Below are 27,924 nucleotides of genomic sequence, written 5' to 3' on the forward strand. Positions count from 1 at the left end.
AGAACAGTTCAGGAGCTATTAAGTGCCTACTCTCTCTTTTGTGATTCTTCTATATCTGCACCTTTGCATATAATCCTTCCTTGAAATCTGCTATTTCCTGGGAGCTGTCAGACTGTTGGGACCCTGATTGGTACACAGTGTGACCCAGCACAAACCTCAGGGAGCTCTCTGAAGGCACATCTGCTATAGATCCTGTTACATCACCTGCTGCTGGTTTGCTTCCCTGACTTCCCCACCAGACTGCTTCATCTCACCTTGTCTTGTAGATATGCAAGAGGCCTACCCACATTTAGTGAGCAGCTAGTATGTGCTAGGCCATGGCCTAAGCACTGAAGATTCAGAGATTGGTAAATGATAATTCCTGACCTTGCAGATCCCTGACTCTAGTGCAGGAGCTGAGACTTGAGCCCCATTTAACACTGTGGCTCTCAAATCCCAGATCCACCACTGACTAGCTGTGTGATCTGGGCAAGTCATCTCTCTGAGCCTCAGTTTCCTCATCTGTAAATGGAAATCAGGGCAGCTACCTTGGAGGATGATTGTGAGGATTAAAGTAGTTAGCATAGTGCCTGGCGTACACTAGGTACTCAATAAGTGCCCATTATTATTTTTATCGTAGCAGGTGCTTAGTGTATATTAAATGAATAACTGAATGTATTATCTCATTTGGTCTCCATAGCAACCCGTTCTCTACCCTTCCCCATTATATACAATCCAAGTAGACATGGAAGGAATTTCTTTCCCCATTTCACAGATGAGGAAATTGGGAATGAATGAATGAATATCTAACCCACCAGCCTGCTCTGCCTCCCACCTTTTCCCAGAGGCCACAGTGAGGCTGTTTGTCCAGGGAACTGTGAGCCCTGGGCCCTAGAGGAGTTATCCTGGCTTTCTGTCTGACTTTCTGGCTCCAGAGGACTTGTGCCAGTAGCTCACCACAATTTGCTCTGTGCCTAACACAGGCTGGGGTTCAGGTGCTCCTGAAGTTTGTAAACACTGGGGTCTGCCAGGTGCTGCCCCCAAAGCCCCAGCTTCCCAGAACCGGTGGCCCCAGTTCCTGTTCAGCTGCTGCTCTTTCTGTAACTCCTTTGCAAGTACCACTGCCCCTTCTGGTAAGTGCAGGGGCCAGGAGGCAGATTCTACTTTCACATTCACTACCACACCCACAGGAGGGAGATTTCTTAAAGTGGAGGGGAACTTTTCTTTTGCTGTAGGCCCAACCTCAAGCCTCCTCCTTAACACCTCAGTTTTTTCAGGGGATACTTAGTTTCCCACTGAAGCTCAGGAAGGGTAAGTCCCCACAACATCAAAACTTGAATCTGCTCCAGAAACATGGGAGTCCCTGATCCCTGCAGAGACCCTGCCCTCCGCTTGGCACGTTTGATGTATATCCTCGTGTACTCCCTCCAATGCCACTGCATGGTGGGCATAGCTTCTGAATGGCAGTAGCAGGACTGAGGCTCAGGGCAATGGAATGCCTAGTATTGGAATGTTCGAATAAGAAAAACTACACCTTCAAACTTTAGAAGCAGAGTTGGAAATCACTGCAAAACAAAAGTCCCTAAACAGAATGAGTCTTTGCTGCTTCTGTACCATATGCACAGCCCTGCTACTTTGCTTTCTATGAACTGCATGTCTATTTGTGTCCATATCTGTCTCCCCTAGTTGACTATACCTCCTCAAGGATGGAGAAGATGACTCACCCATATTCCTCTCCCCATCCCAGCACATGGCCTGAGGCAAGAAGGGATGGTTGACCTGAGAAGCTGAAAGCAGACCATCGTGCCTGGTGGTAGGGGGTCAGCATAGGAGAGATGCAGGGCCAAGTCACACAGGGTCCTGTAGGTCATGGTGAGGGATCAGGATTTAATTATAGGTGCAAATGGAAGCCACTGAAGGCTCTTGAGGAGGGCCCTTCCTTCCATGTTGTAGAAAGATAATTCTGGCTCTAGGATGAAGAATAGATTGGAAGGTGACAGAGGAGGAAGCAGGAAGCCCAGTTAGGAGCTATCACAACAGAACAGACAAGAGCCAGGGACGTTTTTTCAGGACTATGGTTCCCAGGCTTCAGCGGGCATCAGGATCACCTGCAGGGCTTGTTAAAGCACAGCTCACTGGCCCCAACCTCAGAGTTTCTGTTTCAGTAGGTCTGGGGTGAGGTCTGAGTGTTGAGTTTCTATGAAGGTGAGATGCTGCAGTCCCCAAGAACCACTGCTTGAGAAAAGGAGAGGAAGAAAGCGATAATGTGTGGTCTTGTTCTCAAAGAGCTTTCATCTCTGTGAGCACTACGTGAACAGTGCAATTCTAGAGAGCCAGATGGATGTCCATTGTGGGATCCCAGGGAAGAACATCTCCCCAGCATGGGTGTGGAGGAGAGGGTCAGAGGAAGTGTATTAGTTCATTCTCACATTGCTATAAAGAAATACTTGAGACTGGGTAATTTATAAAGAAAATAGGTTTAATTGGCTCACCGTTCTGCAGGCTATACAGGAAGCATGGCTGGGGAGGCCTCAGGAAACATTCAATTATGGCAGAAGGTGAAGGAGAAGCAGGCACATCTTCACATGGTGGAGCAGGAAAAAGAGAAAGTGCACGAAGTAGGAGGTGTTACACACTTTCAAACAACCAGATCTTGTGAGAACTCTGTCACAAAACAACACTAGGAGACAGTGTTAAACCATTAGAAACCACCCCCATGATCCAACCATCTCCCACCACGTCTACCTCCAACTCTGGGGATCACAATTCAACATGAGATTTGGGTGGGGCCCACAGCCAAATCATATTGGGAAGCTCCTGGAAGAAGAAACTCTTGAATGAAGTTATACTAGTTAACTGGGACTTAACCAAGGGAGGGAGGTCCCTGGAAAGAATGAGAAAAAGGGGATCTTCAAGACAGAGGACACAGCTTGAGCAAAGGCAAGGAGATAAGAAATGGCAAGATATGTTTGAGCAATTGGGGCTGAGAAATCCAAAATGAAGATGGTGTATGTAAAAACTGTGTCATGAATGGCTTTGCATTTCCTTTAGACTGAGAGGTTTGAACTTTATCCTGTGGAGCAGTGGTTTGTAAACATTTTTTAGTGCAGCAGGTTGGTCACAGACCTCTCTGAAAATCTGATCAAAGTTAATACTTACACAAACAGAACTAGGGTATACATTTCAGGGTGTTCACATATTTCCTGAAACCTATCCATGATCTTCAAATAAAGAATCCCTGCAGTTGGTCAGGTGTGGTGGCTCACACCTGTAATCCCAGCACCTTGGGAGGCCAAGGCAGGAGGATTACTTGAAGCCAGGAGTTTGAGACCACCCTGGGCAATATAGCAAGACCCCATTTCTACAAAAAAACAGAAATTTTTTGTAGAGTGTGATGTGGTGGTGGGTGCCTGTAGTCTCAGCTATTTGGGAGGCTGAGGCAGGAGGATTGCTTGAAGAGCCCAGGATGTCAAGGCTGCAGAGAGTCATGATTGCACGATTGTATTCAGCCTGGGCAACACCATGAGACTCTGTTTCAAAAAAGAAAACACAAGAAAAGAATCCCTGCAGTGAATAATGGGTTTTAAGAGGGGAGGCAGTCTCATTGGATTTTTATTTTAGACGGCTCTCTTGGTGACTATGCAAATAATGGATTTGAGCAGGGGTAGTGGGCACAGAAAAGCTGAGGTCTAATAGTCTGAGTGAGAGATAATAAGTGGTAACGCAGATGGGGGACCAGGTTAACACCTGTAGGCAAGGGTTAAGTTGGTGAGTGTCATGATCAGACTTACTTTTCAGCAAGGTCACTCTGCTCAATTCAAAAAGCATCAGTTGAGAGCTGAGCTCAGAGGCCTTCTTTGCGTGGCTTGAATCTAGGCTGATGGGCAATGCAGGCCAGTCAAGCAAGAATGAACCTTCCCCACCCTCACCCCACATACTGGAATCTGCTGGTCATCAGTCAGTTGGGGCCCAGATATCCCATGCCTGTGAGGGCTGGAAGCCAAGGACGTGAAGGAAGGCAGCAATCTGACAAGCTGGGGAGAGGCCACAAGGGCAGAGTGGGATGGTTAGTTCCTGGGAGGCAGCCGAGGTGTCATTCCTTCCAAAGCTTTCGCAATAGCCAGAGGAAGCAGACAGAGCTCAGATGATTATCTCCGTTGTACAGATGGGAAACTGAAGGCTAGGGAAGGTAAGGACTTGCCAAAAGATGTGTAAGAAACACCAGGGCAGAACTGGGACTAGAACCCCAATAACATTTGACTCCTATGTCTGTGTCTTGCTTTAGGCCGGCCCTGGGGCAAATTCTCTCTTGCCTACTTCTGGTAGCTCTAAAATCCTGTAATTCTGTGATTTAAATTACTGAGTCCTAGCAAAAGGCTCTCCACCATTCCTTTGGGTTATTTTATCTGTATCTGCCGTTCTACCCCAAGATCTTATTCTCAACCACCTGTGAAGTTTGGAACGAACCATTTGGCCTTTCTGGCCTGAGTTTTCATTTCTAAAACAAGAGAGTTCCTCTAAATGCTCCCAAAATATTTTTCTTCTCTGAGTGGCAGTGGTTCAGCAATGGCTTCTGAGACCTTAAATTCTGCCCCAGCTTTGACATGATCACATGATTCTCAATAGCCCAACTCCTTTTGTATGTAGGTACCAGGGAATAATAACAGTAATAATTAATATCTTTTCTTCCTTCCCCATGGGCCAAGCACTGAACTAAGCACTTTGAAGCTTCAGAACAACTTTACAAGGTAATTGCTACTCTTGCCCCCATTTTACAGATGAGCAAACTAGAAAACACAGAGAGGTTATATTACTTAATGTAAGGCCATCAGCTAACCAGCATTCATATCCAAGCAACCTCCCTCAGGGTTCATGCTCCTTATACCTAGGAGCTGAGGAGTGAGGGATTAAAAGTGCAGGGAAGGTATGAAAACAGCCAGGTAAGCTCTCTGTGACAAGAGGCTCACTACCCCTCAGTGCCATGTTCTATCATTAACCACTTTTTGCAGGTTGTGCTATGACATGGTACCTCCTACCACCTGCAGGGGGGCACAATTATGAGATGTTTCTAGTGACTTGTGGAAGGAATTGTCAGATTTGGCAAATAAAAGTACAGGACATCTGGTCACATTTGAATTTCAGATCAAGTTTGTGTGTCCCATGCAACATGTGGGACATACTTATTCCAAAAAAGTTTTATCATTTATCTGAAATTCAAATTTAACTGGGTATCCTATATTTTATCTGACAAATCTATTTCCAGTGCAACAGAATAAGGACAAGTGATGGTGATTTCTTTCCCTTTAGAAGACTTGAATGGGTGTGATTACTGCTTTGCTCAACTGGTGCAGAAGGTTGACATGAAAGGCGTGGCTGAATCAGTTTCAAGGGAATGGGGATGACCTCTCTTTGCTCATCTCTACTGGGAAGTCCTTTGAAGCCTCCAAAATCACCACTGAGGGAACCTGGAACAACCCTCTAAACTAGAGCAGAACTCCCCGGAATGATCTGGAGCAGGCCTTGCTCACTGGCTGGCTGTGTCCTTGGCTTAGTTTCCAATGCCTGGCGCACAACTCAGAAGCTACCTTAAACAATAATCTCCCTCCTTCTCAACTTCACAAAGGATCTCCAGGGTCCTTCTAGGATGTTTGGGTCTCCAAGCACTAATTCCTGCCTCTTTCTGAAACTTAGTAACCTCTTCTGTGATAATCAGAGAAAAAAGAAGAAAAACCCATAGTAGATTTTCAATAGATATAACCCATTCACTCCCCTCAACCAACGCCGCCGTCTCACCATCAGATGTCATAGTAGTCATTCCCTTGGGTTTTCCTGCCGGTGACTATTACAGAGTCCTAGAAGAAGAATAACAAACCTCAAAGGATTGCCTGGTTTTAACAACATATTGTGAATTCCCAAAAAATTTCCCCCAGGAAATCCGTTTTGAAATATACGTGGGGTTACTCCACATCACAGACATCTGTGCTGAAGCTTGCTTTCCTCGTGGCTGGCATCCCAGACAGACCCCTTGGCTGGAACAAACCTTCACCTCCTTGTCACAACGTGACCCCAATCCTTCCACCTCCCCCTCTTCCCCACAAAGTCACACCCCCATGCCCTGTGTGGAGTGGTTTCTATCAGCAGAGCATGTTTGAGCTCGCTGGGAAAGTGGCCTCTCACATGATTTGAATCTGCTTTGTCTTCCCTGATTACCAAGATGTCCCAGACCAAACTACATTTAGATGAAATGCATTTGGGTGGGTGTACTCTGCCTGCCTCAGCAGAAATATTGTAGCAGCCACCCAGCACATAGCTGAGACATGCACAAAATGCAGACCAGCATCTGAAAGCAAAGGGAACTTTATAAGGTGTATTATATTAACATCCATAAATATGCACATTTATAGGCATCCTGATTAGGCCTCAGGCAAAGGCCATAGTATTTTTTTAAAAAGGAAAACTCAGTTAAAAAGGACTGAGAACAGAGCAAAACCAAACTCTTCTTGGGTTTTTTCGCTTTGTGGTGTGGATAGGAACTTCTCCTTCCTCCTTGCCCTTCCTTAAGTACAGTACATTTCACTGTGGGATTGTAAAGGACAGGGTCCCAGCTTTTTTTCTGAATAACTTCTTAATGGAAGCTGCTAAACTGACTTTATCAGCCAGATATGTCCTTGACTTTGTCACCTGGAGCCAGAATATCCTCATCACCATTATCTTCTTCATCCCATGGCTAAGAGTCATTGATCATTTATTTTGTGCCAGAAATTTTGCTAAATATTCTGCATGATTTATCCAATTTAATTTCATAGTGATCTTCTATTAGAGGTGTAATTTTTTTTTTTTTTGAGATAGAGTCTTGCTCTGTTGCCCAGGCTAGAGTGCAGTAATGGCTCACAGTAGCCTTGAATTCCTGGGCTCAAGCAATCCTCCTGTCTTGGCCTCCCAAAGTGCTCAAATTACAAATGTGAGCCACAGGGGCACCCCAGAGGTATAATTTTTAGTCCTCATTTTAAGAATGAGAAGATTGAGGTTTAACAAGATTAAGTGATATGCCCAGGGTCATATAGCTAATCAAGGGGAAAACTCGTATTCAAATTCCAGACTGTGCAACCCAAGGCTGGCACACTTAACAACAGTGCCTATTGCTCCCCAGGGATTGATAGCAAGGCAATTCTGGTAACTACTGGGCCAGGGAGATTAAAGAGACTCATCCTTTAAGGCCCCCACTCAAAACCTTCCTGTATGAGTAGAGTGGATCCATCCCTCCTGTTTTTACTTCTCTGGTCTAGGAAGTTATTTCTAAGAGTTTGAGCTGTTTTGAGGAGACAAGAGGACATAGTGGGGCGGGGAAAAACCCAAAAACTTTGATGTGAGACAGAGCTAGATTTATAGCATGGCCCAGAATCATATGAGTTATATGAAGTCAGGAAACTAAATCTTAGTTTCCTTACCTCTAAAACAGGCATAATTATATTCGCCTCATAGGATTAATATGATTATTAACTAGAAAAACATAGCCTCCTGCTATACTTCGAATGTTGGTGTGCCCTCCACCCCAAAAATTCATAGGTTGAAACTTAACTCCTAAGGTGATAGTATTAAGATGCAGGGCCTTTGGGAGGTGATAGGGTCATGACGACTCTGCTCTCATCAATGGGATTAATGGCCTCATAGAAAGAGGCTTGTTTTCCACCACCATGTGATGACCCAGTAAGAGGGTGCAATCTATGAAGTAGAGAGCGCTATGAAGCTCCCTATGAATCTGTGAAGTAGAGAGCGCTATGAAGCTCCCTATGAATCTATGAAGTAGAGAGCGCTATGAAGCTCCCTATGAATCTATGAAGTAGAGAGCACTATGAAGCTCCCTATGAATCTATGAAGTGGAGAGCTCTCACCAGACATTGAATTGCTGACACCTTTATAAAGTCTGTGATCTGGGACTTTCCATTTGCTAGAACTGTGAGTAATGAATTTCTATTGTTTATAAATTACCTAGTCTAAGGTATTTTATTATAGTAGCCAAATGGACTCAGACACCAGCATTCAGGGATCCAGTTTTTTTTTTTTTGAGTACCTATTATATACAGAGACCTTTAAGGCCTTGACAAATGTTCATTCTTATCTTTCAATAACAGGATTTCTAAATTACAGGCTTTATATCCCCAGGACCTAGCACAGAGCCTGGGAGATAATATGTGCTAATTAAATGTAGAGCATTTGATACTCTCATGAATTAATAAATGAATGCAATAAAAGCCCATCCAGTTTATCTTTCTGACCTCATGGACCACCACTCCCCTCCAGCTGCATATGACTAATTTGGTATTTAACATACAAGCCACGTCTTTCCAAATCTCAGCCTCGACACAGGGCTCATATGATTCTCTGTGTCTTGAATGCCTGCCACACCCACTTTGTTGGCCTGGAAAACTACTTAGGAGTTTTACTTTATGAAAAATGCAGAGTGAGTCTGCTCCTACTCTGTATGTCAGCTCTTCAAGCAGTTGAAGTCAGTCCTCATGACTCCCTTCCTTGTTCTACAAATTAGTGCTGCCTTCCAAGTTGAATTTCCCTCCAATAATTGTTATTGGAAATTGTCTCTGAATCCCATACTATTTTGGACACTCCCTGCTTTTCCAGTTGCCTCCTATGCATTCATTCATTGACTATTTATTGAGCACCTACTAGTTGTCACATGAAACAGTTTTTTTCACTAGACTATAAGCTTATGAGGTTTACATTCTGATGAGGGGAGCTGAACAACAAACAAAAATGTACTACATATGTCAGCTGTTGATGTGTCATGGAGGAAAATTCAGTGGGGAGATGAGGAGGGAAGGAAAGGAGAGGATAGACAATTTATGTAGAGTGTGGTCAGGGGAATGACCACAGTTTGAGCAGGGGGATTAAATGAGGGAGCAAGCCATGTGGCTGTCTGAGGGAAGTGTGTTCCAGGTGAAGAAGAGAAGCAAGGTACAAGTGCCCTTAGGCAAGAGCACTTTGGAGAGTCTGAGGCAGCACCAGGAGGCAGGAGAAGGAGCAATTGGAGATGAGCTCCAAGACAACTAGAGGCAGATCATGCAGGGCCTTGAGTCCGGTGGAAAGGACATTGCTTTAAATAAGATGGAAATCCAGTTCAGAGTTGATTTAAATCCCCTGAAAACTTCTCTCTGGGGCTCTGCAAAGTTGAGCTTTTAGAGGAACAATGATGGGAGCAGACAAAGCTGTGGGAGAGTGATTGCAATGACTGCAGCAAGAGGTGACGGTGCCAGAACCAAGGTGGCTATGCTGGAAATGAAGATGCACACAAATTCTAGATGCACTTGGAAAGTGGAGTTCATTGCATTTGGTTTTCTGTTTGTATTTTTCCCCAGTTTTATTGAGGTATGTTTGACAAATAAAAATCGTATAAATCTAAGGTGTACACAGTGATGATGTGATGTATGTATTAATATATATCATGAAATGATTATTACAATCAAGGTAATTAACATATCCATCACTTCACGTAGTTACTGTTTGTGTGTGTGTGTGTGGTGAGAATACCTCAGATCTATCCTCTTAGCAAATTTCAAGTATGCAATGCAGTATCATCAACTGTAGTCACTGTGGTATTCATGAGATCCCCAGAACGTATTCATCTTATAACTAAACGTTTGTACCTTTTGACAAATGTCTCCCTATTTCCCTCACGCCCTTCAGGCCTTGGCAGTGATCATTCTTCTCACTACATCTAAGAGGTCAATTTTTTAGATTCCACATATAAGTGAGAACACATAATATCTGTCTTTATGTGTTTGATTCATTTCACTTAGCATATTATCCTCAACATTTATCCATGTTGTCACAAATAGCAGGATTTCCTTCTTTCTATGGCTTAGTAACATCGCATTGTATAAATTTGTATAGCATGTCTTTTTTTAATCCATCATCTATTGACAGACATTAAGGTTGTTTCCGTATCTTGGCTCTTGTGAATAATGCTGGAATGAATGTGGAAGTGCAGATACCTCTTTGAGATAGTGATTTTATTTCCTTTAGATATATACCTAGAATGAGATGGCTGCATCATATGCTAATTCTATTTTTAATTTTTTGAGGAACCTCTATACTGTTTTCTATAGTGGCTATACCAATTTGCATTCCCATCAACAATATACAAGGGTTCCCTTTTCTCCACAATCTTGCCAACAACACTTGTTAACTCTTGTCTTTTTTTATAATTGCCATCCTAACAAATTCCAGTTAATGTTCCATTGTGGTTTTGATTTGTATTTCCCTTATAATTAGTTATGTTGAGCACCTTTATACACCTGTTGTACATCTGTAGATCTTCTTTGGAAAAATCTCTATTAGGTTTTTGTTTGTTTTTTTATCAGTTTATTTGTATTTTTGCTATTGAGTTGTATGAGTTCCCACTGCATTTGTTGGAGAATTAGATGTGGGGCATGACAGAATCTGCCCCTGTTTTCTTATTTGTGAACTAAGGATGATATTTTCACTGCAGGTTGTTAACCTTCATGGTAGATGCTCAAGGAATGTGAATTTTCTCCTTCAACTGTCCAGTGCTATGATCAGCAGTGGTCGTAAGACCATTGATTGTGGCAAATAATTCGAGGAATGGATAGGGGAGGGGAGATGATGAATTTCAGGTACCTGTGGGATCCCCAAGGGAGAGGTCCCTTTGGATAGGGGTAGCTGACAATTTTGGATATAAGCTTCAGATATAGGTTTAGGATAAAAGTTCAGGAGACGTCAAATAAATAGTTTGAGAGCTGAAACTATTGGGACAAGTTAAGAACAGTCTTTTTCCATTTCCATAGCAATATTGTGTAATATTTATAGAACTAATATATATCTTAAAGAGGGAATCATTGGATCACTAAAAGAAGTATGCAAAATCTGGTATCACATGAAATGAAGGGATAATTATTCCAGAACTTTAGGCTAAGGGAAGTGAGGGAAGAGTGTGCATCTCCTGAAAATGTAGTATAAAGAAAAGCTGAGCAGCTAACATATATATTAGTCATCAAGGAAAGGAAGACAGTTTAGGCAACACAGGTATAAATCAAAGAGGCATGAGTTCTTATCCAGGACTTTCCCCCTACGCTACTAACTACTTGCTTTTTTTCTTTTTTCTTTTTTGAGATGGAGTCTCACTCTTGTCGCCCAGGCTGGAGTGCAATGGTGAGATCTTGGCTCACTGCAAGCTCCGCCTCCCAGGTTCAAGCGATTCTCCTGCCTCAGCCTCCCGAGTAGCTAAGATTACAGGCACCCACCACCACACCTGACTAATTTTTGCATTTTTAGTTGAAACAGGGTTTCACCATGTTGTCCAGGCTGGTCTTGAACTTCTGACCTCGTGATCCGCCTGCTTCGGCGTCCCAAAGTGCTGGGATTACAGGCGTAAGCTGCCATGCCTGGCCCACTACTTGCTTTTTAAAAGATTGGCCATGTAATTTTCACTGGTTTGAGTCAGGGGATAGTACATCCATTTGGTCAGTGCTTCTGCGTCTATGGACATACTGGTGGTGTTTAGATGCATGGTCTGTGGTCCCTGAGTGATGATACAAACATGGTAAATTCCACACACAGTGTTTGCATGTTGGGAAGGCTAGTCACTTCTCTTGCTGGCTTATTGGTGTTTTCTCCATCATCCCAGGTGCCTGGGGATCAGCAGAATGGGACTCTGTTCTGGCTCTCTCATCACCCAATGGCATCTGCAAGCAGAGATGATTGCTCTGTTCTCCATGCTTGCATAACCATGTATGGTTCTGGACCAACACCGTATGAAGGTCACTGATACACTGTGATTCCAGAAGAAGGGGACCAGGTGAAACAGAGGGGTTGGGATTGCCTGGAAGACTTGTCTCGCTCTGTCACCCAGGCTGGAGTGTGGTGGTGACATCTTGGCTCACTGCAACCTCTGCCTCCGGGTTCAAGCAATTCTCGTGCCTCAGCCTCCCAAGTAGCTGGGATTACAGGTGTGCACCACCACACCTAGCTAAGTTTTGTATTTTTAGTAGAGACAGGGTTTCACCAGGTTGGCCAAGCTGATCTTGAACTCCTGGCCTCAACTGAGCTGCTCACCTTGGCCTCCCAAAGTGCTGGGATTACAGGCGTGAGACACCATACCTGGCCCCTTCCTTATATTACAAGTCTTTTTTTTTTTTTTTGAGACAGAGTCTTACTGTGTTGCCCAGGATGGAGTGCAGTGGCACAATCTTGGCTCACTGCAACCTCCGCCTCTTAGGTTCAAGCAATTCTTCTGCCTCAGCCTCCTGAGTAGCTGGGATTACAGGTGCACACCACCATGCCTGGCTGATTTTTGTGTATTCTTTAGTAGAAACAGGGTTTCACCATGTTGGCCAGGCTGGTCTCAAGCTCCTGACCTTGTGGGATTTTTTTTTTTTTTTTTGGTATGGGGAATAAGAAATTCAGGAGGAATATGATAATGTCTTCAAAGATTTTAAGGGCAACTACTTGGAGGAGAAATTGACCTGTTCCTCATTCACACTGACTAATATATTTATATTATATATCACATCTGTATTTATATAGATTTATATTTATAGATATAATACATAAAAATAAAATATTTCTAATAATTTTTGTTACCCAACAATCAAAAGAGCTCCCCTTGGAGAAGTCTCCATATTCAGGATGACTGACTGAACCCTTTGAGCTTGGGCTCAAGTGTGGGATCTGAGATTGAACTGGATAAACAACACCCTCTCGCCTTCTCGCTCCTTCTCAATTTCTCCCCTTCCCCATCTCTATGGTCCTCTGTTTCTATCTTGGAGGAACAAAACTACATGAACTTTTTCTAAGTGGGAGTCAGAACTTAGGCCCCTTTCCTGTCAAGAGGCAAACTGTCACTTTAACCCAAGATATTCATAACTCTTCCAGGTGATTAATAGGGGAGTCAAATATCTCTCATTCCTCGAGGCTACTGAGGACCATGTGGTGACTGACCTCATCTGGGCACCGAATGGCACCCCAGCCCCCAATGATTCCTTCTCTTTGGTGTGGCCCCAGGTCATGGCCGATCAATTTTGCTTTGAGGGGAGGAATGTGAGCACGTCCTCCGCGAAAGCCCAGAACAGACGCTATGTTGTTCTTTCATGACTGCCTTTGCTAAGTGGCTTGTGAACTGAGCCCTTGACAGTGAAGCCAGGCATGACTGGGGAAACTAACTACACAGATGAGCAGCCCCCTAAGACAAAGGGGGAAAAGTCCAGTGGGTAGGATGGAGAGGGTGAGCTGTGTCTCAGGAGCTATGGAACAATGCAGCAGTTTCAAACCCAGAGAACCTAACAGGCCTTATAGTCTTCTGACCCCTTCATTTTACAGGTTAAGAAACTAATGGTCAGAGAGACAGTGACTGCCTTCAAGTCATGCATGAAATTAGCCGTTAGGGGTGAAATTAGGATGAGGCAAATGAGGCACCTACATGACTCTAAGAGGACCCCTCCTTAAACTCTGCACCCAAGACCCCTCACTCAGCTTACCTAATCTTGGCCCTAAGTCCTACACCACCCAGGCTGCGTAACACTTGCCAGTCAAAGACCTTCCTAGAGAATATTATGATATAAATGTTTGTGTCCTCCCCTGGTTAAAATTCATATGTTGAACTCCTAATCCCCAATGTGATGGTATTAGCAGATGGGGCCTTTTAGAAGTGATTAGGTCACAAGGACAGAGTCTTCATAAATGAGATTAGTATCTTTATATTAAAACAAAAGGACCAAGGGATCATCTTTGCCTCTTCTGCCATGTGAGGATGTATAGAAGGTGCCATCTATGAGGAAAGGGCTCTCACCAGACACTGAATCTGCCAGCACCTTGATTTTAGGTTTCCCGGCTTCCAAAACTGAGAGAAATAAATATTTGTTGTTTATAAGCCTCTCAGTTTATGATATTTTGTCATAGCAGCCCAAACCGACTAAGATAGAGTTTCTATCCATAGAAGGTGCCATGTTTTCTGGCAGATGCACCTGTCCTCATTGGAGCAAAGAAGGGCCTCTGCCTACAAGCAGCCAATGGAAGTCTGGCAGGCAGCTGGGGAGAGCTTGTGTGGTCCACTGCCCCACTGGAGCCTGGGTGATTTCACTGGATGATCAGAATCTTTCTTGGAAATTTGAACCGTCAATAGGGGACAGTTTGTAACAGCTGAGAGATGAAGTCAAAGGCGTTCTTGTTCCCCAATTCTTATTGCTTGTACTGTCCTCAACACATTCCTGTGGTGGAAAGGGAGAGAGAGGTGACCAGTCTTATGCCTCTCCCAGGTGGCTGCTGTGCCACTCACTGTTCAGATCGCTTCCTACCTCATGGGAGAGTGGAGGCGCGGTGGCAGGGGGACCTGCCTCTCCATTCATTCGTTTAACAATCATTGAACACCTCATTATTGCTAGACACAAAGGTCATTAACACTTGGTCCCTGATATTAGGTGCTTACACCTTAGCAGAGGAGACAGAGGCAACAAAAGAGACAATTATATTGCCATTGCCACTTATAATGATGAAGAAAGGCAACAGATATTGTTGGGACACGAGGAGAAGATACATATCCATATGGAAAAACTGGGAATAGGTGCGAAACAATGCTCCCTGGAGGAGGTGTTGCCTGAACTGAGTTTTAAAGGGATGAGCAGGACTTCTTCATTCACCAAGTGAAGAGCAAGGGAAGGGCTTTCCAGACTTGATCAAAGGACATGGCTGAGGACCAGCATGGCAGGTGTGGAGGTACTGCAGACAGTTTGGTCGCTATATGAATTTTAAGTGAGGTGGGGCACAGCAAGAAGGAGGCTGAAACTGGTTAGCGCGGCTAAGGAGCTTATACCTCATTTGCCAGGCCAGCTCTCACACACTGGTACTCAAGGCCAGGCACGGAATCTCAGGACAAACTTTATTTGGCCCATAGAAGGTTTTACAGAATTCTGAGTTTGCATGCCTTTAGACAGCCAAGCTCCATTTCACCGCAATCCCCACTGCTCCCCATTGCCTACCTATGGACCTGGCACTCATTTCTGTTTCCTCCTGCCTTCTGTAGACTCTAAGGATGTGGTGCCTGCTCTGGGGAGTGGAGAGTCTCTGAAGGGTTTCCACCAGGTGATAAGCATGATCATGCCTTTGCTTTACAAAGATTCCCTTGGTGATGATGCAGAGGAGGATGGAGGGGTATCATGGAGACAGACGAGTCCTTCTGGAGGCTGTTGCAATAACCCAGGCAAAAGATGTCAAGGGCCTGCAATTGTGTCCTGGAAGAAAGCATAGTAGGCATGGCAGGATAACCCCACCATCACCCATTGAGGACCCTTGAGGCCTGGGGAAATATGGGAGAAGGTGGTGGGCCTGGAGCTAGCAATTCTATGTCGAGGACCACTTTAAATGACAGACTGTTGTAAGCATCCCTAACCTACCGAGCACCTACTATACCCAAAGGTATGACATTCATAGTCTTCTGTAATTATCCCAACAATCCTGTGGAGCTATTGCTGCCCCTCCCTGCACTATTCTAAGGCTCAAAGAGCTTTCAAGTAGCTCTCACAAAGGATCCTTGCTAAGCGGTTGTCCTGGAATTCAGACTGAGAATTATGCGATTGCAAGGCTGGGGTTTTGTTCACAACAAGATACCTGTGTGGGTTTATCCTGATGTCATCAGAGTCCAGAGGCCACATTGGACCAGAGTGGTATTTGAGGAGTGTGACCCAGTAGGGGATCAGTATGGACTTTGGCAATTCCCTGACTGAGAAAAAAATAACTGAGAGAAAACTACCCAAGAGGACAAGATGAGAATGTGCATTTGGAGCTTGTTTATTTGGCTTGGAGTCTTAGTCCATCTGGGCTGCTGTAACAAACACCATAGACTAAATTTATTTCTCATGGTTCTGGATGCTGGGAAGTCTAGGATCAAGGTGCCAGCAGATTTGATGTCTGGCAAAAGCCTATTTTCTTATTCATATGTAGAGCCTTCTAGCTGTGTCCTCACATGGTACAAGGGGCTAGCTAGCTCTCTGGGCCCTCTTTTATAAGGCACTAATCCCAGTCCTGAGGGCTCCACCTTCTAATAGCATTACCATGGGGGTCAGGATTTCAGAATATGAATTTTGGGGGACATAAACATTCAGACCACAGTACTTGGCAAACACCCCTCTACTTTTTCCTCAGAAGATTAGGAAAAGTTTCAAGTTTATTTACACATTAGAACACAAATGCCAAAGCAAGGCTAGATGTTGTACTTTGGGGTCTGCTGGCTATAAAATCTCTGAAGGAGAAACCAGGCTGGAGAGGGCCTCAAGTGGACGGGCCTGGGAGCTCCAGTCCCTAGCTCTGTTCTCTCTGTTCCCCTCCACCAGCTTTAAGGGGAATTAGAAAACCACCTCTATGTCCCAAATGCCAAGCACTCAAAGTCAGTGGTTCTCAAAGTGTGGTTTCCCAACTCGCAGCATCTACATCACCTGAGAACTTGCTTGACCAAATTCTCAGGCCCTACCCAGACCTCCTGATATGGTTTGGCTCTGTGTCCCCACCCAAGTCTCACCTTGAATTGTAATCTCCATAATCCCAACGTGTCAAGGGCAGGACCAGGTAGAGTAATTGAATCACGGGGGTGGTTTTCTCCATACTGTTCTCGTGATAGTGAGTGCATCTCACAATATCTAATGGTTTTATAAGGGTCTGGCATTTCCCCTGCTTGCACTCATTTTCTCTACTGCCACCCTGTGAAGAGTTGCCTTCCGCCGTGATTGTAAGTTTCCTGAGGCCTCCCTAGCCATGCAGAACTATGAGTCAATTAAATCTCTTTTCTTTATGAATAACCCCGTCTTGGGTATTTCTTCATAGCAGCATAGGAATGGACTAACACACTTCCTGAATCAGAAACTCAGGGGATGAGGCCCATCAATCTGTGTTTCAACAAGACTTCCAGGGACTGCGATGTGCGCTCAAGTTTGAGAACTACACCAGTAAGTGATAATAAATATGACAACATATTTTTTTGAATGCTTTAATGAACCTTATCTATTTTCCTTGCAATGCCCTGGGCTTCCTCCAAATGAGTAAAGAATTTCTGCAAAGTCACTTAGGGTTCAGCAGAATCCCAGGTGTGGCCAAAGAATGTGCATGGGCAGGTAGACCATCAGTAGGTTAGAACTCAAGTCCCATGATGGCTTTGAAAAAAAATTGATGTTGCTTGATCTGATCTCAGCTTCCAGGGCACCTCTTCAGGGAAGGCTTCCCTGAGCTTCCTGGGCTAAGGTAGAAGCTCCTGTCACATTTTCCCAGAAGCATTCCAAATTTCTGCTTCATCATCACAGTGCTCATCATACTGCAAAAGGTCTATCTGTTTAATCATCTGCTTCCTTCACCCTAAGCTTTTTTTTTTTTTTTTTTTTGAGACGGAGTCTCGCTCTGTTATCCAGGCTGGAGTGCAGTGGCTCCATCTCCGCTCACTGCAAGCTCCGCCTCCTGGGTTCATGCCATTCTCCTGCCTCAGCCTCCTGAGTAGCTGGGACTACAGCCACCCGCCACCACACCCGGCTAATTTTTTGTATTTTTAGTAGAGACGGGGTTTCACCCTGTTAGCCAGGATGGTCTCGATCTCCTGACCTAGTGATCCTCCCGCCTCAGACTCCCAAAGTGTTGGGATTACAGGCGTGAGCCACTGCGCCTGGCCACCCTAAGCTTAGTGAGGGCAGAGACTCTGGTATTCTTGTCCTTGAATCCCTGGAATCTAGCAGAAGGACACTTAGTAAATATGCATTTAGTTAGTTGAACACCAAGCTCACCTTTGCCTGTGGGGCCTTATGCTATCCCTCAGCCTGAATTCTTTCTCCCCAGATTCTCTGTGGCTTGTTTAGCTTCTCAATCCAACCATAGCTGCTAGGTCATCATCTGTTGACCACCCAACCCAACCCGGGCACTACGTTGGTCTCTACCATCCCCAACACTTTGTATTCAACACGGCACTTGATCACTGTTCCATAGTCTACTGATTATTTTATGTTCTGACTCCTACTTCCTAGAGTGCAAGTTCCCTAGTCAGGGGCTGGTCTATCTTGCTCAACTCCACCCTCAGCACATTAAATCCCTCAGTAAATGATTTTTGAATGATGCATGACTTTTTACTGACTCATTTGTCAAAACACTCTGACATTATCTATGTATGATCATTTTAGAGATGGAGGAAAATAAACTCAAGAACTGGTGACTTGCCCAGGTCACACTACTGGTGGGTAGCAAAACAGCAGCTAGAATCTATAGCTTCTGGCTTTCCAGCCAGTCCTTGTTCCACTACATTCATTACTTCTTTGCTGGACTGAAAAGCTTAGGACTTTTCCTGTAAGTAATACGGAGCCATTGAAGATCTGAAGTTTCAAGGAAGTGGTAGGATGGATTCTCTTTTACTATAAGGTAAGTGCCTCCCTCTCCCATTTTGCCACATTGACTGATCTTATTTCAAAGGCATCTGTTTTTCCACCTGGGGGTCACAAAGTTACTGCCTCACACCATAAATCCACCGTTGGCATTTCCGTGCAGCTGTGTTAGTTGACAGCTCTGCATCACCAGCTCTGTGAAGATGTGGGAAAGCTGGTGCTGTCAGACTCCATCAGCAGAAGATAACCTGTGATTGCTGATGGTTGCACTAATTTACCTGCACTGTCGGGGAGGCCCTTCTGCCCTGTCTGGCATTTCCAGGGAAAGGTACAGTGGAGATAGAGACGTCACTTCAGGAGGCAGCTGATTTATGTCAGAGGATTAATATGACCCTATATCAAGTTCAAGTTTTGGTCAATCAACTCAGAGCCTCATAAACTTTAGAGAAAGGTAACCCCTTTGCTGTTACTTTGGCCCAAAAGAAGAGCACCAATCTTCATTAAAATATGTTTGATAACTGCAAAAGGGGGAAAGGATTGATTAAACCAAGTGTAGTACTTTCATAGGATGGAATATTATGTGGCTATTAACATTTGACTTAAAAATAGGTAGAAATAACTGGATTCTTACAATAAATTGGTTAGAAAAATTGGTTACAAAATGTAAAGCACCAAATGAGCCTATGTTTGTTTTGGAAAAGTATAGATGGATAAATGAATGGGTGGATGAATAAAAAGATCATCGATATGTAAACAAATGTATAGTTAGATGGACAGACAAATGATTAAGATAGAAAGACACCAAAGAAAGCGTGGAAAGGCCAACATAAATATGTTAATAGTGGTTATATCTGGATGGAGGGATTAACAGCAACTTTAAAAATCACTTACCTTTATTTCCTGGTTATTTAATAATAAACTTATATTGCTTTTGTTAACACAAAAGCATAGCTATTAATAACAACAATTCTAATATTCGGAATCAAGAGCTCATCTTTTACCTATGCGTCCTCTTTATACCCTCTTTACTCTTGTTACATGAATGTTCATAATACCCATTCATTCATCCATCCATCCATCCGTCCATCCAACCATCCAGGAGGTAGAATCTATCTGGACTTCAGGATGGTATTTAAATAATCCCCCAAGAAAGTTTTATATTGATTTCAGTTCCTCTCATGCCTCTGGGCTATTTTATTCTTCTTGTTGCTGTTACTCTTCTAGACCATGGAGCCCCTTTCTATATCCCATCGTGCCACCCTTTGTACTCCTGGTCAATTTCTACTCACGCTCTAAGACTTTCTTCAGACCTCACCTTTCCCTCTTTCCTCTTGTTGCTTTCATCCCCTCCTTCTACTCCCTCCTCTCCCATGGCTTTTGTTCTCCAATTGCACCTTGTACTTTGTACTCTGCCACCCTTTGTACCCCCGGTCAATTTCTACTCACGCTATAAGACTTTCTTCAGACCTCACCTTTCCCTCTTTCCTCTTGTTGCTTTCATCTCCTCCTTCTACTCCCTCCTCCCCCATGGCCTTTGTTCTCCAATTGCACCTTGTACTTTGTACTGTATTTGAAACTTTCCAATATGTACAGTTATTATCTATGTACTTGCTGTCTCTTGATTAGACTTGGTGCTTCCTGATGCAGAGACTATGTCTTTCATCTCTGCACTCAGGGCCTAACTGTCTAGTAAAAGCTAGTCTCCTTCTCTCACAAGTATGTTTCTGTCAGCCTAAACAGAAGATTGACCAAAAACCTTGATACCATTCATTTAATCAACAGGCACTTACTAAGTATCTCCTATATCCGAACCATGGAGATTAGTAAGACACAGTTTCTTCCTCCAGGGGCTCACAGCCAGGTTGGGGAGGCAGACATGGGCACATGAAAAGAACCATAAACAGGCCGCCATAGGATGTCAGAGTCCTATTTCAGCCTAGAGAGTGGGCCTTCTAGGAGTTCAAGAGACCCCTATAGGCTGTCTGGACAGGGGAGAGACTAGATGGCAGGGGGAGGCAGTTAAGGTTTGAACAGAGACTTCAAAGAAGAGAAAGATTTAGACAAACACGAGGGATGAGGGATGGCATTCCAGGTAGGGGGCACTGTGTGGCAAAGGAACAGAGGTGGTGGGCTCCTGGCTTGTTATGAGTGTCCAGGCTGTGGGAGCTGAAAGGGCATCAGAATTAGCGTCAGCCCCTGGGGTTATGTCTAGCTAGTATCATTTAGAAGCAGTGTGACTTCTCAGAGCCTCAGCTTCTTCACCCATGAATTAAATATTAAATTATCTGCTTTATCTGTCTTATAGGGAAGTTGGGAGAATCCAGTGACACACGGTGTGTGGAAATTTTTTGTAAATTGTAAAACAATACACTTATGTAATTCACAGAATAAGAATAATCAGCAATATGGCTAGAGGAAGGGATTTATAAGGAAAGGAAAACACTTAGGCATGTTGGAATATTTAGAGCAGGGTTTGGGGAAGGCCTTAAAGATTCTGACTCTGACTTTTCCATTTAGCTCTCATGATCCCCAGTACCATTTCTCTTGTGAATTCATTGATCTGGTCCAGCCTGGGTTAGGTGCCCCACCTCATGTTCCCAACATCCCACTTACTTAGTAAGATAGCCTTTTAATTTCTGTTAACATCTATCTTCCCAACCAGGCTGGGAGTTCACTGAAAGCACACATCTTACTTTATTCATTTTGTAGCCTCAGTGTCTAGCACATTATCTGGCACACAGTCGGGATTCAGTAGATGTCTGTTAGTGATAACTGTTTTAATGGCTACTCTTCATGAAGCGCTTACCAGTTGGCAGTCATTTTGATAAGCAGTAAACAAGAATTTGCTCATCATCACAACAACCCTTATTCCCATTTTGCAAATAGAAAAAATGAGTCATAGGAGGCTTAAATAACTCAGTCAGTTTCACTCAACACATGAGCATTGGAGCTAGAATTTAAGCTGAGGTCCTGAGGTTTCTGAGTGCCATATGTTTCTTGTGAATTCATTCACTCATTCATTCCACCAATAATGATCGTGTGCCTGTCACGTGCCAGGAACCATTACAGGCTGAAGGAATGTGTCTGGAAGAAGTGATAAATGGGATATCAGATAATCTCATGCTCGGTGAAAATGTGAAATGTATGTGTGACCAAAGTACAGAGAATCCCAGAGGTGTGGGCAACTCAGCTGTGGGTGGGGGTGGAGAGAAGCCTCCAAGAGAAGAGGAAGAGAGCCAAGGGCATTCCATCAAGGTAGAAGAAAGGGCAAGTGGGAGGACACCAGGGTGGGGTGTAGCAAGTTGAGTCTGGATGTTGCAGTGAGTCTTCCTGACTAGACAGTGTACTTCTTGAAGGTGGAAACCATGTCTTAAACATCTCCACTTTCATAACCCTGCACAATGCCTGCATCTGGTTGCTCAGTGAAAGCTTGGTGGATGACTGAGATGGGTTTCTACATTTTGAAAACAGAGAGCAAACCTCAAATTTCAGAAGAACACTAGAAGGCCGCACGAGAAAATGACTCCAATTTGCAAGGGGCAGCCAAGCATGACCAGAAGGAAATGAATTTGTGTATTTACCAAGAACCTCTTTGCTTGGCTCAGAATATCCTCAGATCTCCATCTCAAACCTGCTCTCCTGTTAAGAGAATGCAAGACAAATTCTGTCTAAGGTACTTTGGCTTTTGCAAGTTGCTAGGATATTAATATATTTATCCACAACCACAGACACTTGGCTCAAGAACAGCCCACTCAGCCCTCACCTGAGGCTAAATCATGGGGATTCAATCAACATGAGGTCCTGAAGGGGCTTTTAAGTCAGCCAGGGACGTGGTCATTGCTTGGAGGTGCCACAGCTGAAGTTTTTCTCCAGGTTTGGTGATAAGAAGTTATTTTTGTTAAGTTGATTTGCTTTGGCCTCTTTTGAGGCTTCATATTCAGTTGTGATTTGCACCTGCCTTTTTTAACCTAAAAACACATGTGAAGGAGAGGAATGGAGGCATATTTTCCCACTCCACAGTCCCTGGGCTTCCAAAATGAGGATGCTTTGGGTCTAGATGTCCTCAAGGAAAATAGGACACTTGGGTTTCGGGGCTCATTACGTGGATGTGAAGGAAATATGGCCTAGAACCTGTTGATATTGTAGCCCAAGGGTCACATACTAGAAGACCACTACCTCTACAATGATTTCAGTGGTGGGCATGGGGAGGGGAAGGGAACAGGCAGGGCTGTCTTTTGTTAAACTGTAGGATATAGGGATGACTCATGACCTATACAGGGCCAGGCATTTAGCTTTCACATGCCTCAAACACAAATCAATTTGACTACACAAGGGGAAAGCAAAATAAACTCACTTCCTGATTATTTTTTCTTTGGAGGGGGGTCTTGCCTTGTTACCCAGGCTGGAGTGTAGTGATGCAATCATGCCTCACTGCAGCCTTGACCTCCAAGGCTCAAGAGATCCTCACACCTCAGCCTTCCGAGTAGCTGGGACCACAGGCATACACCACCATGCCAGGCTATTTTTTTTTTTTTGTGGGGGGGGGAGACAAAGTCTTGCTATGTTTCCCAGGCTGGTCTTGAACTTTGGGCTCAAGCAATCCTCCCTCCTCAACCTCCCAAAGTGTTGGGATAACAGGCATGAGCCACCATGCCCAGACCTATTCTTTTTTTTTTTTTTTTTTTGAAGAGCTGCAACCTTCTGTTGGCATCACCAACAAGCATCATTTTTTGAGGCTGTCTTCATATAGACCCTGAGACTACAAAGGCCAGCACTGGTTCCTACCTATCGTGGTTGTATAATAAGTCACAAAGGTGTCCCATCCCACATTCCCACAGAGATGATAAAAAAAGAATCTTCCCTCTGACTAAACTTATTACTTAAATGGATAAGTGATAGTCTATCAAATTATTGGCAGCAAGGGTGGCTTACTATCAATACTTCTGAAACTTTATTTTGAGCTGGCAACTACAAAAACGTAAGTGTCTCATAGCCCATAACCGTTACAATAGCTCAAGTTCTTTTCCTGGTAACTTTAGTAATATAATTGGCAACTAATTTAACCTGGAATATTTATTGGCAAGTTATATCGCTCAAAACTGCATGTTTATAGTCATAGTTTTAACTATAACTTAAAATAATTCTGTATAATGAAATGGGGGATATATATGGGAATAAATTCTATGCCATTTATTTCAATTTGAATTTCCAAATTGTAATGTTTGCCTTTGTGCTATAGGAATAGGATTAAATGGGATAAGACTAGAATTTATAAGGGCTGTATAAGAGGGGAGGGCAGAGATGAAACAACGAGGGTTATGATGATAGTGAATAGCAAAGAGTGAATTCTGTATGTTTTTGCTGTGGCACTGAAGTGAAGAGATACTAGCTTTGGCTGTTCATAAAATAGGGCATCATGATTTTCAGTGTTTGAGAGAAAATTGATGGAAAAAGTTTGCAGTACTTGACGTGTATTTGCATGCACAAAATAAAATTATTTGTCCACCTTAAAAAAAAACTGCATGTTCCATGACACTTTACTAAAATATTTATTAGTGGACAGATAACTCCTACTTTAAAAAGTGTTCAGGTCTAAATCATTCGACTATACTCAGTGGTTTATATGAGCTTTCCCCAAAGCTTCCTTTGCCAAACAGAGTCCCCCAAGAAGATCATATGTGTAAAGGAGATCAGTGATCTGACTAACTCTGTGCTTGGTTTTGGCCATGAGGCTGCACAGAATCAAACGGATCATTCATTGATAAACATCATGAGGGTTCTTATGATTTTTTCTGAACATCCTGATTTATGTCTCATAATTTGATTTTAACATTTTAAAATCTTATAAAGACATAAAATTATGGCTTTTTTTTTTTTTTACCATCACCAGTGATGCCTCCAGGCCCCCTCTTTTATTAAAGCCTAAAATGAGCCTTTTTATGTTTTTTACAAAAACACAACAAAACAAGATTCTACTATCCCAGTTCTGTTCTTGTTGAATTTAAGACACAATCTCTGACCTCAAAGTGGCCACGGAGAAAGGGCAGAAAACGATTTTCTGCACTGCACCTTTACCAATGGAAACTGGAGAAACAATACATACTTATATGAACTCAGGTGTATTGTAGCAGCTTTGTCAGGTCTGGTATGTTATAGAAATGTCTGTTAATCATATAAGTATAAATAGCATGATAGGCCCACAAAGCAAAGCCAAAATTGTCCATAACTGGTCTTCTGCTAGTTTCCAGACATGATTTCCATACAAGGATCCTCTGCTCCAGCCCAGTTGGAATTTTCCCAGTGGTGAACACCTCTTCTACATCACCACCTCTGCCCACCTCTGCCTCCTTCAGCCCCCTTCTCATCTACCCTGACCCAACCCTCTCCCTCCTTATATGTATTCACTCATTCAATCACGTATTCATTTGTTCTTTTAATTGATATCTACATCTATCCACATCCAATATCCACATCCAACTGGCAAGCAAGTGGTATCTGTTTCCTATTAACCGGAGTAGAAGTCTAAGCGCTTGTGCCCACTGCATGTTGGTATTGAAATTGCCACGAAAAACACAACACAGTCAAGCACTGGATGGAACAGGACTTTACTCACACAGAGAAGAGACAGAGCAAGATCTGCTTCACTAGTGGGTGTCAGTATCCCATGGACAGCAGGTCCATCCCAGTAGCTGACACAGGCCATTGAATGACCCCTCTTATGCTGCAGCAGAAGGGCCCATCCCCTGCCTGCAAAGGACTGATACAGTAGCGAAGTTTCTAAGTGCCATATGATGCATGCCCTTAAGCAAAGCAAAAGAGTACAAACAGAAAAAGATATTCCCACAAAAGGTGATAAGTCCAGCACAGGCTGAGGATTCTTTATTTCTTGGTAAGGAAGTCTTCCAGGCCCAACGCGCATTCTTAGGTGGCCAAGCAGGGGTGGAAAGATGGCATGCAAGAGACTGCCTTTCCCAACATACATCCCCACCTTTATCCACATTTGTACCTGCATCCATATCTACCCATATCCATATCCATTTCCATATCCATATCCATATCCATATCCATGTCTATGTCATCTCCCAGGTTGCTATCACTTGTTTTCAGTTATGTTCATCTGCCTGGTCTTGATTCATTTATTTTGATGGTGTATTTTTTTCTCCTATATTACACCATGAGTTTCTTAGAGATAGTAGCATGATTTACTGATTTCTGCATCTTACACCAGCACACAGTAGATCCTTAAGGATTTGAAGATATTGGGGAAAGTAGCACCTTTGTCAGGCATTGTTCTGGCCAGTTAGGCCGCACCACCTTATTTTAACCCTCGTTACCCTATGACCTTGTCTCACTTCTGACCTTTGCACTGGCTGTCCCCAGGTCTGCCTACCGTTGGCTTTTTCTTTTCATTCTTATTTAAATTCAAAAGTCATTTTCTCTGAGAGTCCCACCCTGACCACCTGACCCAGGGATCCCAACCTGATTCCCCCACAAAGTCATTCTATATCCCAGGGTCCTCTTTCATTCTCCCCATAACACCTATCAATTCCTGAAGTTAGCTTTTTAATGAATTTATTGATTTGTCTATTGTCTGTCTTTTCCAGCCCCTTTCCCAATTAAAATATAAGCCCCATGGTAGCAGGGGTTAGCTTGTCTTTTTTGAGGCTGTATCTACAGCTTAGAGTAATGTCTGACACACAGTAGGTGCTCACTTATCATTCAGTGAAAGAGTAACCTCAAGCAGAGGCTATTACTATACCATTTTTTTTTTCGAGATTGTGTATCGCTCTGTCACCCACACTGGAGTGGAGTAGCATGACCTTGTCTCACTGCAGCCTCCACCTCCCGAGCTTAAGCAATCCTCTCACCTCTGCCTCCCAGTTAGCTGTGTCCACAGGCACACCCAGCTATTTTTTTTTTTTTTTGTATTTTTGGTAGAGATGGGGTTTTACTATGTTGCCCTGGCTGGTCTCAAACTCCTGAGTTCAAGCAATCCAACTGCTTTGGCCTCCCAAAGTGCTGGGATTACAGGCGTGAGCCACCTTGCCTGGCCTATAGCAGTTTTGGAGATGAGGAAGCTGAGGTTCATGACAACGCCCATGTCGACAGATCTGAGATCCAAAGCCCTTTTCAAAGCCCAAGTCTCTTACAGGACGAGAGACTGCCACTTACCAAGCACAGTGGATACGTTGATAGAAATATGAAATATGATGCTTCTACTTTAATCAGACTTTCTGATGTTTCTCTTTTTCCCTTGTCTGTTTTGAAACTGTAGACAAACAGGCATGTGAGTCTCTAATTCCAGAAAGTTTTATTTACTAGCATAATAAGAAAAATAATAGCTTCAAAGTATGCTAAGAACTTTGTATACACTATTTCACTTAATCCCCACAACAAGCCTATTAGAAGGATAATTTAATCTCCTTTATACACATAGAAAAATAAAATTCAGGAAGATAAAATACCCTACCTAAGGTCAGTGGTATCAAAACAAGAATCAGAAGATACAAGCAGTAGCTGAATGTAGTGGCTCATGCCTATAATCCTAGCACTTTGGAAGGCTGAGATAGGAGGATTGCTTGAGGCCAGAAGTTTGAGACCAGACTGGGCAACATAGTGAAACCCTGTTTCTACAGAAATTAAAAAAAAAAAAATTATCCAGAGGCATTGATGTGCACCTGTAGTCTTAGCTATTTGGGAGCCTGAGGCAGGAGGAAGGCTTGAGCCCAGGAGTTCAGGGCTGCAGTGAGCTATGATTGCACCACTGCACTCCAGCCTGGGTGACAGAGTGAGACCCTGTCTCTAAAGAGAGAGAGAGAGAAAAAAGATACAAATGGCTTAATTTGAGAAGTGAGTGATAAAAGACTAAGGAAACCAAGACTCAAACTCACATCTCTTTGCCTAACCACAGTGCTAGAGTAAACACTCCCTAAAGGCAGGCTCTGAACTGGGTACTAAAGATATGAAGACTCATTCCCTGACCTCAGCAAGCTCATGGTCTAGAAAAGGAGGACCCAATTTGGACAGGAAACAAACCAGGCACAAAACAAGGGGAAGAGGAGAATGGAGAAGGAGGCCTATGGGGACATGCTGGGCTCCTGCAACCTTAATGGGGGTAAATATAAAAGGGACTGACCTTCTAGTTTTTCAGTGTAACACCAGAGCTGTAGAGGGAGAAGGGCCACTAGGAGATTCCATTTCAGTGATGTAGCGAGCAGGAAAGCCCCCATAAGTGAGAGCCTGGAGAAGTATCTCCTACCCTGGACCGTGGCAGGAGGGAAAAAGAGCAGTCACTGTAGGGTGAATAGAGTGGTCCTTAGATTTAGTGTTTTACTTCCCCTCGCAGCCTTGAGCCAGCTGCTGTGACTCATGGCTCTTTGGCTGCAGGAAACCCGTTACAACCTAACTTTCTGCCTAGGTCAATTGGTTTTGGTTTCATTTTCTAGTCTGGAGTATGATCATGTTGTCTATTAAACTTAGAAATTTTCTTGACATTTTCAGTTTCATGCAGAATGAAAAAGAAGTGGTCTTGTGACAATGTGATCACCTTGCTGAATGTTCTAGAGCTAAC

At 43.6% G+C, this 27,924-nt stretch overlaps 1 long non-coding RNA gene across 2 annotated transcripts; it reads right to left on the minus strand.

Annotated features, from left to right (window-relative positions):
- Positions 1-17: 17 nt before the first annotated feature.
- On the minus strand, positions 18-27,757 carry LOC134809088 (uncharacterized). 2 transcript variants are annotated; one of them, XR_010153774.1, is made up of 4 exons: positions 27,490-27,757; positions 26,526-26,622; positions 5,773-5,831; positions 18-3,856 (listed from the first exon to the last, which is right to left on the minus strand). It is a non-coding gene; the product is annotated as an uncharacterized LOC134809088 (long non-coding RNA). The 2 variants fall into 2 exon arrangements; XR_010153771.1 differs by having other exon boundaries at positions 18-5,831.
- Positions 27,758-27,924: the final 167 nt, after the last annotated feature.

This window comes from Pan troglodytes, chromosome 1 (assembly GCF_028858775.2).
Source record: "Pan troglodytes isolate AG18354 chromosome 1, NHGRI_mPanTro3-v2.0_pri, whole genome shotgun sequence".
Taxonomy (NCBI): Eukaryota; Metazoa; Chordata; class Mammalia; order Primates; family Hominidae; genus Pan; species Pan troglodytes.